This window comes from Triturus cristatus, chromosome 4_1, assembly GCF_964204655.1.
Source record: "Triturus cristatus chromosome 4_1, aTriCri1.1, whole genome shotgun sequence".
Taxonomy (NCBI): domain Eukaryota; kingdom Metazoa; phylum Chordata; class Amphibia; order Caudata; family Salamandridae; genus Triturus; species Triturus cristatus.
The window spans coordinates 53,578,504-53,592,848 of NC_140585.1; the positions used below are offsets into that span (position 1 = coordinate 53,578,504).

Consider the following 14,345-nt stretch of genomic DNA (forward strand, 5'->3'; position numbering starts at 1 on the left):
CCCAATAGAGATTTACAAGCTCCAGCCGGACGTCACCAGTAAGTATTTGAAACTTATGTTCGATCACAGCAGGGCAGTGGGAAAGCTGCCCCGGGATCAGCGTATAGCAACTATAGTGGCAATACCAAAAGAAGGTAAACCCAGAGACTCCTGTGCGTCCTATAGGCCGATTTCGCTTCTTAGCGCGGAGCCCAAGATACTGGCGAAGACGCTGGCCAATAGGCTTAAGTCGGTGCTCCCATCGCTGGTCCATCCCGACCAGTCGGGGTTCATGCCCCACCGCAACACGGCCCTCAATATCAGGCGACTGAATGGGGTATTGGGGCAGCGCCACAGACGGCAGGAGGACGCGGTGGTGGTCTCTTTGGACGCCACCATGGCGTTCGACACCCTGGAGTGGCCGTATATGTTCGCGGTCCTACGTAAACTAGGCTTTGGGCCTCAATTCATAGCGTGGGTGCGGCTGCTGTACGCTGAACCCCTGGCGCGGGTGCTGGTAAACAACAAGCTGTCCGAAGTTTTCACGCTGGAACGGGGGACATGGCAGGGCTGTCCCCTCTCTCCTCTTCTTTTCGCCCTCTCCCTTGAACCACTCGCAACTGGATAAGGCAGGATGCCGCATTAAAGAGCATAGCATGGGCGGAGGGGTGGGAGGATAGAATATCCCTATACGCTGATGACATACTCCTTTATCTCTCCAGGCCGCGAGGGTCGATAATAGTGGCACTTGACATTCTGGCTAGTTTCGGTCGCAATTCCGGATTCCGGGTCAACTGGGCCAAATCGCATCTATACGTCCTGCGTGGGAACCCTCCGAGGCTCCCGGACACTTGTCCTATTACGGTGGCAGAGGACGGGTTTAAGTACCTGGGTGTCTACATCACCGCTGATAAGGCCAAGCTATACGAGCACAATCTCAAGCCGCCATTGCAGCGGCTCCAAAGAGAGGCTAAATCCTGGCAGCACCTGCCACTGTCCTTGCTGGGCCGGGCAGCTCTGTTTAAGATGCTAGCGCTTCCTAGGTTCCTATATGCGCTGCAAAACTACCCGGACCTGGTCCCGAACAGCTACTTCGCGGCCATCGAGGCCGCTCTCCGCGACCTCCTCTGGGCCGGGACGCCCCGAAACTCGCTGGCTAAGCTCACCCTGGGGTGGTACGATGGCGGCATAGCCCTCCCCGACATCCGTAAATATTATTGGGCGGCCCATCTATCCGCAATAAGCCAAGGGACGTATGGGGACGGGAACGACCCAGCCTACGGCATGGATAGATGGCTGCTTCCCGGAGGGAACTACGAAATAGCGCTTTACTCGAGACGAGGTCTGCGTGGACTTACCGGACCCACGCTCCACTCGGTACAGATTTGGCGCACCGCGCAGAAGAAGCTCGGCTGGTCGGGAATCCTCACAATGGCCACACCACTTTGGGCCTCCGAAATATTGGGCAATCTGGGACGCACCAAGGGGTTCCGAAACTGGGACCTAATTGGCATCTCTCAAATTAAGGACATCTGGGGCCCTACAGGGATCCGCATGCTTGAGCAAATGCGAGAAACATATGAACTGGCGCAAACCGAATACTTTAGGTATTTGCAGGTGCGTCACTCCCTACAGTCGAACATCCCTCCTGAGACCAAACTGCCGCCAGCTTCCCCGCTTGAGGACAGGCTGCTGGACGGACACCTCCCGGAACACGCCATATCCCTCACCTACAAAAAACTTATTAACAATCCCCCCGATATGCTTCTTCCCCTCAGAGATAAATGGGTGGCCGAAGGCCTAGAGATAGATGATGAGGAGTGGCTTTATGCCTTGGGTTCCCCACGTGAGGTCGCAATATCATCCCGACTGCGGCTTATCCAATTGAAGATTTTACACAGAGTATACATCTCCTGTACGAGACTTCACGCGATGGGGAGGGCGGACACAGCGCTCTGTAGGAGGGGATGTGGTGGCACAGGTACCTTCTTCCATGTGCTGTGGGGCTGCCCGAAGGTTCAGAGGTACTGGCGAAGGGTGGTGCGGTGTATGGAGGAGGTGTGGGAGGTGGAAATTCGCCTGGAGGCTAAGAGGTGCCTCCTCAATATATGGGAGCCAACGGACCTGCCACCAAAGGGGAGGCTCTGGGTGACGCTCGGGCAATTGGTGGCAAAGAGGAACATAGCTAGACTCTGGGGAAGTTCTATTCCGCCCGCGTTGTCTGACTGGAACAGAGACATGGACTGGTGCATGCTGCAGGAAAAGACCGTCTATGTGGCGAGAGGGTGCCCCCGTAAGTGGGTCGAGGTGTGGTGCAAGTGGAATGATTTCAGAGGGGGCATCTGTGTGCCTCCATCTGTCGAGCAGGCAGACCCCGGGGATGTGTAATGTACCACTGCTCTTGCCGCTCCGAGGGTTAAGATAGTGATGCGTAGGCCGCACCACCGGGCAGTAAGGTCTACAGTGCGTACAGTGTGGACCGTTAGTTGGGAAGGGTGGGGGGGGGGGGGGAGTTTTGACTGTTAGACACGTTTACGCCTGTTGGGGCACATGCTTGTGTTAAAAGTGGTTCTAAGAGAAAATAAGACCTGAGACATATGTCCTTCTTCCCTACAATGTGATACACCTGTTTATTCACGCCGCCGTACCCCCGGGTTGACGGCATAGGGCTGTGTTATTTGGCTACACATATAAGATTACTTCCGCTGCCGGCCCACTGGGTTGTAGGTGGTCAGCTGTGTATTGTGTATCTCTCAATAAAGATCTTTAAAAAAAAAAAAAGTGTGTATCCCCCTTAACCTGACTAGAATCAAGGATCCCTATTTGGCCAAAGGTACCAACCTCTGCCAACGAGAGAACCCCATTTCCAACAAGCACTCTTTATTCATAATATTTGTCTTGCTATAGATGTTCAGTTTCATCATTTTAAATCATTTTATTTTAGGTTCTAAAGTTCATTTTAGCTTTCATTGTAATATTGCGTCCTAGATTATTCACCAGTAAAGTGGATAATTGGAGATATCATCTCTCTATGCTCATTATATAAATTGTTGATCCTTATATCTTAAATATTTTGTTTAAGTAGTAGTATCAGTATACTATCATCTGTAGGCTGTAAAGTAATGATCTACAGAGACTAATAACATACATTGCCTCATCAACTCAGGCAGGTGTATTGTCACAGGGACCTATAACCTTGTGAAAAAGCTGCCAAATGGTGACATTTTCTTCATCTAGCTCTTGTTGAAAATCTGTTGGTTTAGTCTTGTACAGCAATCTGAGAGATTGTTCATGTGTATATTTAGCTGTAAAATAAATGATTAATTCCAGAACAAAAAAAAAAACAAAAAAAAAAGAGCCACAGAGTGAAGCGCCTCAAAATAACGAGTCTAAGGTTGTTATGCGAAAGTATAAGTAAAGAGTTGATCATTTAAAGACAAAGGTTTCGCAGAAGCAAGTGAATTGGTCAAAAATAATGAGCGATGTAAAATCTAAAGGACTTAGTGCATGTACATGATGAGAGATTAATGCGGATTTACACAATACAGTAAAGTCGAAGACCGGACAAAAGAAGGCACATCTGGTTTAGTGTCCGCCTTGATTTAGTGTTGCGCCCAGAGGTTAGTGCACATATCCAGCAATGTGTGATGTGCTGGCAGACAACATTTCTGGATGAGATTTTGTTATACGTATAGTACTGTAGTGATTGTTTTGATGCTAAGCATAAACACATCAAAGAGAAATTGATGGCTCGGACAATTTTTCCAGAAGCATGAAAAAATATAATCTCTTGTCCCTGATTCTCGTTTTGGTTCTGGGTTTGCTGCTGGTGCGAATTTGGACATGCAGGGAGTTAGTGTGCAGAGCAATGATGTTCAATACATGCAAGCTGGAAATGTTGATTCTCGGGCTATAGGTTTTACAAACAATGGCAATCTAAATGCCTTAAATACTAATTATGTGCAGAATAAGACATGCTCCTTGCCATCCTTGCAGGAAACTGAGAAACTGGAACATGAATCAGATGCCACAGAATGGGATGTCACAGTGAATGGTTCCTGCCCAACTGGCCTCTGTGCCGAACATGCAGAATTAAGGCATTTAAATTGAAACATGCCTTCAGTCCCAAAGCCCCACAGCCCAATGCAGAATAGAATGGCAAATTCACAACAAATTTAAGATTTTAACAAAACCCTTCATTGATTAATAATGATTTTCCACAATTTGCATCTACACTTGGACATTCTGCTGGAACAGAAACACAATAATGGGGCCTAAGGCAGGAGAAGGATTGCATGTTTTGTGCAGTCCTAGAGATAGACCAGAATGGCCCTTTTGCGGAGGAAGAAAAAAATGGCCATCCGGCAACACTTACTGGCACATGCATCAACAATGCCATTTGCTATTCCTTAATAGCGAAAATTAAGGATTCGCTAATAAAGAATAGCAAAAGGCTATGCATGTAGAAATCGCTTACAAAATAGCGATTTCTAAACATTTCTTAATTGCTACTCGCAAATTGCTAGTCGCAATTAAGGAATACCTCCCCATTTATTCCTATGGGCCTAGAGGCCCATAGGAATGAATGGGAAGACTTTCTCAATTTGCGATTCTCAATTAGAGAATCGCAAATTGCTCATGCAATTTGGGTGCCAGGGTGTCAAAAGGACACCCTGTTGCACCCCTGAAATCTGCATATGAGTACATCTTGCACACACACATGCCCCAAGGTAATGTGTGTGTGTAAAATGGAACTTTGAAAAATGCACTTTAGTGCATTTTTCAAAGTTTTTGCAAATTACCATGAAGTTCAACTTCATGGTAATTTGCTCCACCTATTAGCGAAATCGCAAATTTTGTAACTTTAATGCATTGCATTTAAGGAATCTCAATTTGGGATTCCTTAAATGCAATCGCAATTTAAGGAATCGCTATTTAGAGGATTCCTTAATTGCGATTTTTGCATTTGCGATGATGCATCCCAAATGCAAAAATACCGGTCGCAAACGGGCAGATTCTGCTAATCTGCCCGTTTGCGACCAGTTTTCTCTTTTGATGCATGTGGCCCTTAATTTATAAAGGTGCTACCCATTCCTCAGTTGGACTTACGCATGCTATGAGCTACGGAAGTAGGAAGGGAGGTTCCTTTGTGCCCAGCTGCACAGGCTCTAACCTTTGCTTTCCCCTGCCCAGCCTATATATTTTGAAGGGGAAGGGGAAAGTGCCAGAGTCTGTGTATTAGGACACTGTAATGTTGGGAGCAGTGGGCCTATATCCGGTTGTATAGGCTGCTGCGGATCCATTGTCTTCCATCAAGATCTCAATTTTAAAATGTTCTAAGCTTTGTCTTGCCAAAGTTTCAATCCAAATTCTGGTTCTTGGGTCGCCGTCCTGTAGAGCTCACAAAACACTGACCCTCTGCATCATCCGTTTAGATCATTTACAAATAAAAAGTCTCAACACAGTGATCCCTTGTTGCTTCCATTTCTCAGCATTCACACACTGCATCAGCAGGAGCTTGAATTGGTGTTGCTAAGAGAGCATGCTTTCTATAATTCTAAGAGTGGTTGACTGATATATGAAGTGTGTGCAGAATACTGGACAAGGACTTTAACATGCCATATGTGAGCTTGTGAATTGTTTTGATTTATACGTTTTATGGGCTGTAAATGGAAAGATGGGGGTTATGAAGAAGTGGACTGGGTTGTTAGGGTTAGTTCTTTAAGACTGTGCATGGACTCCATATTCACAGGGACCTTTTCCAGCAAGGGATCATGGTTCCTGGTGAGCGAAACAAGTCTATTTATTTATAACTATAGTTGCTTCACAATGGCTTCCAGAGGACAAGTTGTTTTATTTGCTTTATGAGTTCAGGACGGTTATTTGAAAGATAGGAGGAAGTATGAATGTTGTCTGATGCAAAATCATCTCCTTACTTCTTTTCAAGGTATTCTGAGACACAAGGCGGTGCGGTGTGACGCGGCTGCCACCCAAGGAGGAACAAATAAAAATGAATAACTGTCAGGTATGGTTTCCTAGACCCCTAAGTTTCCTTTTCCCCTGTTTCGTCTTTCCCGGTTTCCCCTCTCGATCTCATTTTTTATGTCTTTTCAACATGTTATTCCCTCGGTACACTATTCTTGTTGCTATCAAACATTTCATAATAACCTGATGGAGCTACATTCCTCCTGGAATGTTGGGGTCCTGGTGCAGGTCCAATTCCTTTTTACGTCGTGATGCTCTGGACCTGAGAGCTTGCCTCCCCTTTGGCCCCGCAGTTCCTTAACGGCGCATTAGGTTCCTCCTCTACACCACGTGATACTATCCTTCCTCTGTCTGTTCTTTATGCGTCTTTTCTATCTGGATCTGACTTCCACCTCTTTATGCCCTCCAATCCTGCCCTTTTTCGTCTTGTCTGTCACTTTGGGGATTGTGCTGGATCTCTGTGGTGAGAGTGGAAAATTGCCTTTTTTTCTTGTTCCTCTGTTTTTTTGTTGTGTTTTCTTGTCCCTTTTTGGTTTCCTCTACTGTTCTGATGTTTTCTTTTCTTTTTCAGTTGTTGCTGTGCCCGGGTCCCTGTCGAAGGAGTTGATGAGTTCCAGGCCACCAAGTAAGTCTTTATCGTCCTCACAATTTTAAATGGTCAATTCCACTGAACAAACTGGACACAGCCCCCGTCTACGGTGTCATTTAAAGCAGTGGTTACAACAAGGCCAATTCCTTTGTCCAATAAAATGTCCCTTCCTAGATTTCTGAAAAAAGGAATAGGTGAACTTTCTAAGTTGCTCGGGGGAGTAAACAACATCTGATTATTCATGAAAGGTATTACAAATATCCCACTATGATACCAGACCTTGCCACAGAAAAAGTAAATTGATGGTGTTGGCTGCTTCTGAGAATCTGTGTTGCAATATATGTGTAACTTGTGTTTTCTTCCTAAATATTCACTTCTTTGCCTTGAGTTCCAGTTGTTCCAAGTTCCCTATCTACACCCCATCCCAGAGCTGTTTCACCCACTATCAGAAATGAAACTCAAACTGATTACCGATCGTGTTTCTATAAATGCTTTCTTTCTGCAGTGTATAAGAGGATGGGGAAAGGATGTAGCCTTCGGCTAGAGCGGTCGACCTCGAAGCTGGGAAACTGGGTTCGAATCTCTGCAACGACGCTCAATGTAGGAGAGTAGGCTCTGCCGCACATGGGTACCCCCACATTTTGCTGGGGTTTCACAGTTTTTTGACCTTAGTCTGGCTGTGGCCCTGCTAATCAGGACCCCAGCCTAGCTGCTTCCTCTCTAAAATGGTTTCCACGTAAATTAGGTACATTCCTAATTGGATTCTGGAGTGCCTTATACGCCCCTAGTATATGGTATACTATGTACCTAGGGCATAGGTACCTCAGAGGCCTACCAGGGGCTGAAGCATGTATTATGCCACCCCTGGGAAGTACTCCAAAATGACACCACAGGTCTGCTACTGCAGCCTGGGTAAGGTGGTGCATGCACCCCTTACTGTGGTATAGGCTACCTATATCACTACCATTGCACTCACATATAAAACCTATAAGTCACTCCTATGGCAGGCCTTAACAATCCTGAAGGCAGAGTGCTTGGTTTTTATGTGAGAAGGTGCCCCTGCATGAGCAGAGCCCCTCTGCAACATTCAGAGTACCTCCTCTGATGCTGTTTGTGGTGCAGCCTGACCATATACTCTTAAGTGCATTATAACCTTGCGGTAAATGCTAACTTTGGACTGGCTGCACGGAAATATGTCGTGTTTGGTGTCAAATGCTTTGGAATACTACCCCTCCCCCCCCCCAGTTCTGGCAGCAGGGGTAGCATGTCACCCTTCTAGAGGGAGAGACATGTACACACTGGTCTAAGGTCTAACCGGTAAAGACTTTCTAGAGCCCTAGCATCACAAAATGGATGCCACTGCCACAGACACGGGTCTTGCCTCCTGCTGCTGACCGAAACTCTGGCAGGGGAGGCCTGGACAATAGGCTTCCTGGCCTAGGGAGGTGTAACCACCTCCCCAGACAGGCAGATGTGTATTGGGGCAGGTGCTTTGAAGTCCTGCACTGGGGGCACACTTGGTGTCCCTGTGCATAGTCCAGTTCAAACCGGTTGCAGGGGCTACCTGCCCCTGCTCTGGCACAAAACTAAACGAAGGAAATGGGTGTAACCACCCCTCTTTCCAAACCCTCCCATAGGTGGGTCCCTAGAGTTTGTCCAACCCCCAAACTTAGTATAAGTATGGGAACCCAGTCCTTGAGACTTTAGATTACCCTGGACGAAACTCTGCAACATATATCCTGGACCTTCGAATTTCTATTTTTGCTAGAAGACTGAAGAAATCTCACTTGGGGTCAAGGAGTGACTCCCCTGCTGGCAGGCACCAAAGAAGCAACTGTCCGGTCTGCAATTCTGAAGCTCCCAACGGACGCCGAAGTCTCCCTGAGGCTACCCTGAGTCCACAGCAAAGCTGAGGCCAGTGGCTATCGTGGGGGATGTGGAACCGTGACCCCTGGACTTTGTGATCTTTTGCTGATCCATCTTCTTCCTCGAAGTTGTGCTTTGGGCTCTGAGTAGCCCCAGCCTTGAGCACCTCCTGCACCGAAGATCTCTGGCCTCCACTCCACGAGTGACCCGTGGGCCAGTTTCAAGTGCGACCACTCGAGGCTCCTTCGCGATCGCTAGCCCGTTGGCTAGTGGGTCCCCACAAAGGCAACTCTTCTGATTGGGCTTTCCTGGTTGCTCCAGATGTGCCCCGACTTACCCTCGCTGGGTGAGTCCCCCAGACCTTGCTGGTCTGCACCGACGTCCTTTTCTATTTCCACGTGACTTGCCGTTTCCAAGGCTTGTTGGGTCCAATCTGGTCGCCGACACCTCAGCACTCAACAGACTTCGTGGGACAGCTCGAATCCAGCTCCTGGTTGTCGTCAACGCCTCCTGGACCTCGTGGCTGAAGAATCAAGACATCCGTCAACTCACCTGAAGCACCCGACATCAGTGAGCATTGGACTTTCGTGCCCCTGGTCACTGGTAAGTGACCCAGACTCTGTCCCCTCTACTTTCAGGTTCCTTCCATCCTCAATCCAGGCTTGGATCCCTTAGGACACTTCTCCTCTTCACAGCAGCAGCACTTCCTTGCCAGCTTCCATTGAAAACAGCGACCCAACACCAAAAGACACCTATGCACCCGCCTTCCGTGGGTGAGGTAACTCGAGTACTCCGGTGCTCCCGTGGGTGTTGACCCTAGACACCTCTAAGTCCAAAAGGGTTCGCTCGTAGTCATCCTCTAAGTGTCCTTAAACTCTTAATTTCCAACTGCGACTTTCCCCATAGAAGTTAACGGCGATTCGCGGCTGTGTTCTCACACTGCACACGTCCCCCATGGGTCCCCTCTGTCACTACCTTGGGTGCTTCCTTGTGGTCCAAGCACTTCTACAGGCTCTAGGCCTTGTGTCTAATTCAGTCGTGGTTCTTATACCACTTTATTGGTATATGGTTTGGTACACCTCTAGGGCCCAAACGTGTATTTGTGCTTTTACTGTTGAATACTGACTTGTAACTTAAGTACTTCGAGCTCCAGCCTCATAAAGAGACTAGAGGGGTGTTTTTTATCTTAAATACATACATTTTGAATATCTACCTGGTGTGGTTGTCCTTTCATTTGGTCATTCAAGAGATTATAGACTGGTAAAACAAGCTGCTTTACATTCTGTCAAGACTTAGCCTGAAGGCTGCTCTCCATAGCTACCACTAGGATAGCTTTCAATAAAGGTTGTCTTTAACCATTCACCATAAGGGGTTGTTTGGACTGATACAGGGTGCCCACTAGAACTAGTGGACAGCATATATCAGGCCAACTTCCCACCCTCAACATCCTGTGATTCTGGCCAAATCACTTAATCTCCCCGTGCCTAACAAAAATGAATGTATTCTTCTATAATAACACTGGTGCTCATGTAAAGCGCTCTGATACCCGATTTCTCTGGTCTAGTTTGTGTTATATAAAACTCTACAAACAAAAATGAATAAGATAATAAATAATTTTTCTCATTTACAATCTCTAACTCTATTTCTACAGGTGACTAAAGCATGAACAGAAAAAAACAAGTTTTACATCTAGTGAAACACAGTGAAAAGGATTATTTTATTGGAAGTTGAAACATTCTCGAGCTCTGGAGAAGAAACACATTCTATGTGCCAGGAATAGTGAGGAACTTGGAGCGGAAGAAACTGCTGAATGTGAAAGATGTCAAATCTCTTAACTAAAATGACCATAAATGATTACCAAGAGTTAGTTTCTGAGATTGAGTACCCCCTGAATTATAAATGGAACACAAGAGGAAATTGAAAGTCTGCAACTACTAATTGTCTGCAAGAACTTATTGTAAGAATATATTTGCTTAAAGGAAGCATTTCAAGATTGGTAGAACATTGGCAACAATTGATACTCATGCAATGCACATTTGGGAATAATTAGTGTTGTAAATTCCATCTGATGGTTTATGAGAAATGCCTTGGATACACCAACCCCCCCCCCAACAAAAACGTTCCATACACATGATATGACAGAATTGTCAGGACGACTAATTGCCTCAATTTTAACGAGCAGGCTTTTGTCTCCGTCTCCTGTGATTTGTGGAGAGAAAACACTGTTTAAGGAAATTGTAAATGCTCTCTCTCAGGTTTCATTACAGCAAAGACATTGGATTATCATTTTCAGTATAGAACATTTTCCCCACCAACTTTGTCTCTTTGGTTGAACCGGGTGGTTTTAAAGTGTCCTTGGCCTCCAAAATCGATCATGTACCTGCCTTAGCCGTAGAGCAAAAAAGCAGGTACTGGCACAGAATGCTTAAAATGGGCCAGAGTTACGCTATTGATAATTCATATAACCACCCTGGCAGGCCCTAATCACCTGCCATTACTTGTATGGACAAATATACTTAACAGGTAAACACTAAATTCCAAAGACCTTATCTGTGTTTAAAAATCCTGAATTAAATGTGTCAAACTGGAGTCACAAAATGAGGCTAATTCTACTTGAGACAACTCACCTGGGCATAAGTTGGCGTAAATGAATCCGTGAGAGGCATCTTAATAAATACAGTGGACTCGTCAGTGAAACTTTATAATATAAGGCAAGTTAGATAGGCTGCCTTTAACGGTAGGAAAAGGGTCTCCAGATAAGAGCTCTGATTAGTTAAATACAAATGTTTGGTAGAGTATGTGCGAGGTATTTTAGAAGTTAATACTGAGCTGTGACAAACGAGTACAGACTCTGGATGGAATCAGATTCAGCCCTAAGATGGCATGTATCCAGGAACAAACCCAACTTGGAGATACATACAACTCGAATAAGAACAATGAATGTGTGAACAGCTTTAATTATCAATCCCACCTCAATAAACGTGAGAGAACTCACACTGGACAAAAGCCCCATCAGTGCCCTGAATGCCAGAAAGATTTCAGTCATAAATCCTCTCTCATTAAACATGTGAGAATCCACACTAGGCGCAAACCTTATCAGTGCTCTGAGTGTAAAAAAAGCTTCCGTTTTGGGGTTAATCTCACTCGGCATAGGAGAATCCACACTTTGCAAAAATCTGATCAGTTTTCTGAATGCCAGAAAGACTTCAGTCACCAAATCTCTCTCATTTTACACGCGAGTACTCACACTGGACTAAAACTGTATCAGTGCTCTGAATGCCAAAAAAGCTTCAACCAGAAAACCAGTCTCACTGCACATGAGAGATCCCACATTGGCCAGAAACCGTATCACTGTTCTGAATGTCAAAAAAGCTTTCAGTATAAATTGCTTCTAACACTGCATGAGAGAATCCACACTGGGCAAAAGCCTTATCAGTGCTGTGAATGCCATAAAATGTTCAGGCAAAAAACCTGTCTCACTAGACATGAGCGCATACACACTGGTCAAAAACCTTATCATTGCACTGAATGCCAGAAAAGCTTTAGTCAGAAAACCCATCTAATTCGACATGAGAGAACACACACTGGGTACAAACCTTATCAGTGTACTGAATGCCCAAAAAGCTTTAGTCAGAAAGACCATCTCATTCAACATGAAAGAACGCACACTGGGTACAAACCTTATCAGTGCTCAGAGTGCCAAAAAAGCTTCGGTTGTAAGGACAGTCTTATTCGACACAAGATAATCCACACTGGTGAAAAACCTTATCAGTGCTCAGAGTGCCAAAAAAGCTTTGGTTGTAAGGCCAGTCTCACTCAACATGAGAGAACTCACACTGGGCAAAGACCTTATCATTGCTCTGAATGCTGGAAAAGCTTCAGTTATAAATCTGGACTTTCTCGTCATGAGAAGAGTCACACTGTACTAAAACCGTATCAGTGCTTTGAATGCCAAAAAAGTTTCAATGAGAAAGACAGTTTAATTCAACATGAGAGAATCCATACTGGGCACAAACCCTATCTCTGTTCTGAATGCCAGAAAAGTTTCAGATTGAAACAAAGTCTCACTCAACATGAAAGAATTCACACTGGGCAAAGACCTTATCAGTGCTCTGGTTGCTGGAAAAGCTTTCGTCAGAAATCTGGTCTTGCTCGTCATGAGAGAACTCACACTGGCCTAAAACCATATCTGTGCTCTGAATGTCAAAAAAGCTTCAGTGAGAGAGGCAATTTAATTCAACATGAGGGAATCCATATCGGGCTTAAACCATTTCAGTGCTCTGAATGCCATAAAAGCTTCAGACTGAAACAAAGTCTCACTATACATGAGAGAACTCACACTGGGCATAGACCTTATCAGTGCTCTGAATGCTGGAAAAGCTTCAGTGAAGGTTCTGGTCTCGCTCAACACGAAAGAACCCACACTGGACAAAAACCATATAAATGCTCTGAATGCCAACAAAGCTTCAGCCAGAAAGCCAGTCTCGCTGCACATGAGAGATCCCACACTGGCCAGAAACCTTATCATTGCTCTGAATGCCAGAAAAGATTCAGTCACAAATCTTCTCTCATGCAACATGTGAGAATTCACACTGGAGAAAAACCATATCAGTGCTCCGAGTGCCAAAAAAGCTTCAGTTTTTGGGGCAGTCTCAATCACCACAAGAGGATCCACATTGGACAAAAACCATGTTAGTGCTCTGAGTGCCAAAACATCTTCAATTATTTGGGCAGTCTCACTCACCACAAGAAAATCCACACTTGGCAAAAAACATTTCAGTGCGCTGAATGCCAGAAAAGCTTTAGTCAGAATCTCATTCGACATTAGGGAACTCACACTGGGCAAAAACCTTGAGAGCTGTGAATGCTAAAAAATCTTCAGTCAGAAATCTGCTCTCTCTCAACCTGAGAGAACTCACACTGGGCAAAACACTATCATTGTTCTAAATGCCATTGAAGCATCAGCTGGAGATTCAGTTTGATTCAACATGAGAGAACCCAAAACGAGAAAATAAATAATCAGCGCTGTCAGTGTGACGAAAACTTAAGTTGTAAATGCATACTCTCTACATGAGAGGGGCCCAATGTGGGGAACTAAAAGGTGGTCACTGTCAACCCTGGGGGAGGGGGTCAGCAGTGCAAAACCTTCACATGAAGCAATCACAAAGACATCAATACATTGATTGTCTTACAAACTGTCTACTGAGAAACGCACACAGTGAGGGATGGAAATGCTTGAATATACCTTGTATATTAGCAACTATTTGTGGCCTCATTCCATTCATTGTGTTTTGCTCCCGGAGTGATAAGAGCCATAGGTCTAACCCACAAAGTCGAGTTGATCCTAAACTGTGAGGCCACACCCCACTGATCAGAAATGCACATTGCCTCAAACTGTTTCAAGCCTTAATGAGCCTCGCGGGGGAGCTGCAACAGGAGTCCTTTTGTTGTAGGTCTCTGTTATATCAACGTCTGTTCATGTCTGTGCCATTTATGGTTGATCATTGAGAAAAAGTACAGGTGATGCAAGACTGATAGTTAATCTCAGCAACATTCCACCACATCATTCTATAGTCTTTGAGCAATTACATACAGTGCAACCATATGTAAATCATGCGACCCTTGACCCTGTTTTCAGGTAGGCCGCTCCCCACGCCACACAGCACCACCCGTGTGTCCGTGCCTTCCAGCCCGCTGCTGCAAGTTCGCTGCCGCTCTTTCCTTTCAGCCTATTGCCTTGTTGAATTTGGGCCTCTGCTCCTGTATAGTGTTTTAGTGGTTTTTGCCTTATTTCTGGTCTCTGCACTGTTATTCTATTTTATTGTTGTCCCCCTTTTTGCCTTCTGTATCCCCTGCACGCTTGTTTCCCGCCCTTGCAGCCCCGCCTCCCTGCTCGCCCATTCGCCGCCCCGCTCCTGCCTCCCAG

General features: G+C 45.7%; 1 pseudogene across 1 annotated transcript in view; it reads left to right on the forward strand.

Moving 5' to 3' along the window:
- LOC146839458 (uncharacterized) overlaps positions 1 to 13,247 on the forward strand; it is a 33,312-nt pseudogene extending 20,065 nt beyond the window's left edge. Inside the window, exons 2-4 of the transcript XR_014980978.1 lie at positions 5,927 to 6,004; positions 6,536 to 6,589; positions 10,071 to 13,247. The product of XR_014980978.1 is annotated as an uncharacterized LOC146839458 (transcript). The remainder of the gene's footprint in view (positions 1 to 5,926; positions 6,005 to 6,535; positions 6,590 to 10,070) is intronic.
- Positions 13,248 to 14,345: the final 1,098 nt, after the last annotated feature.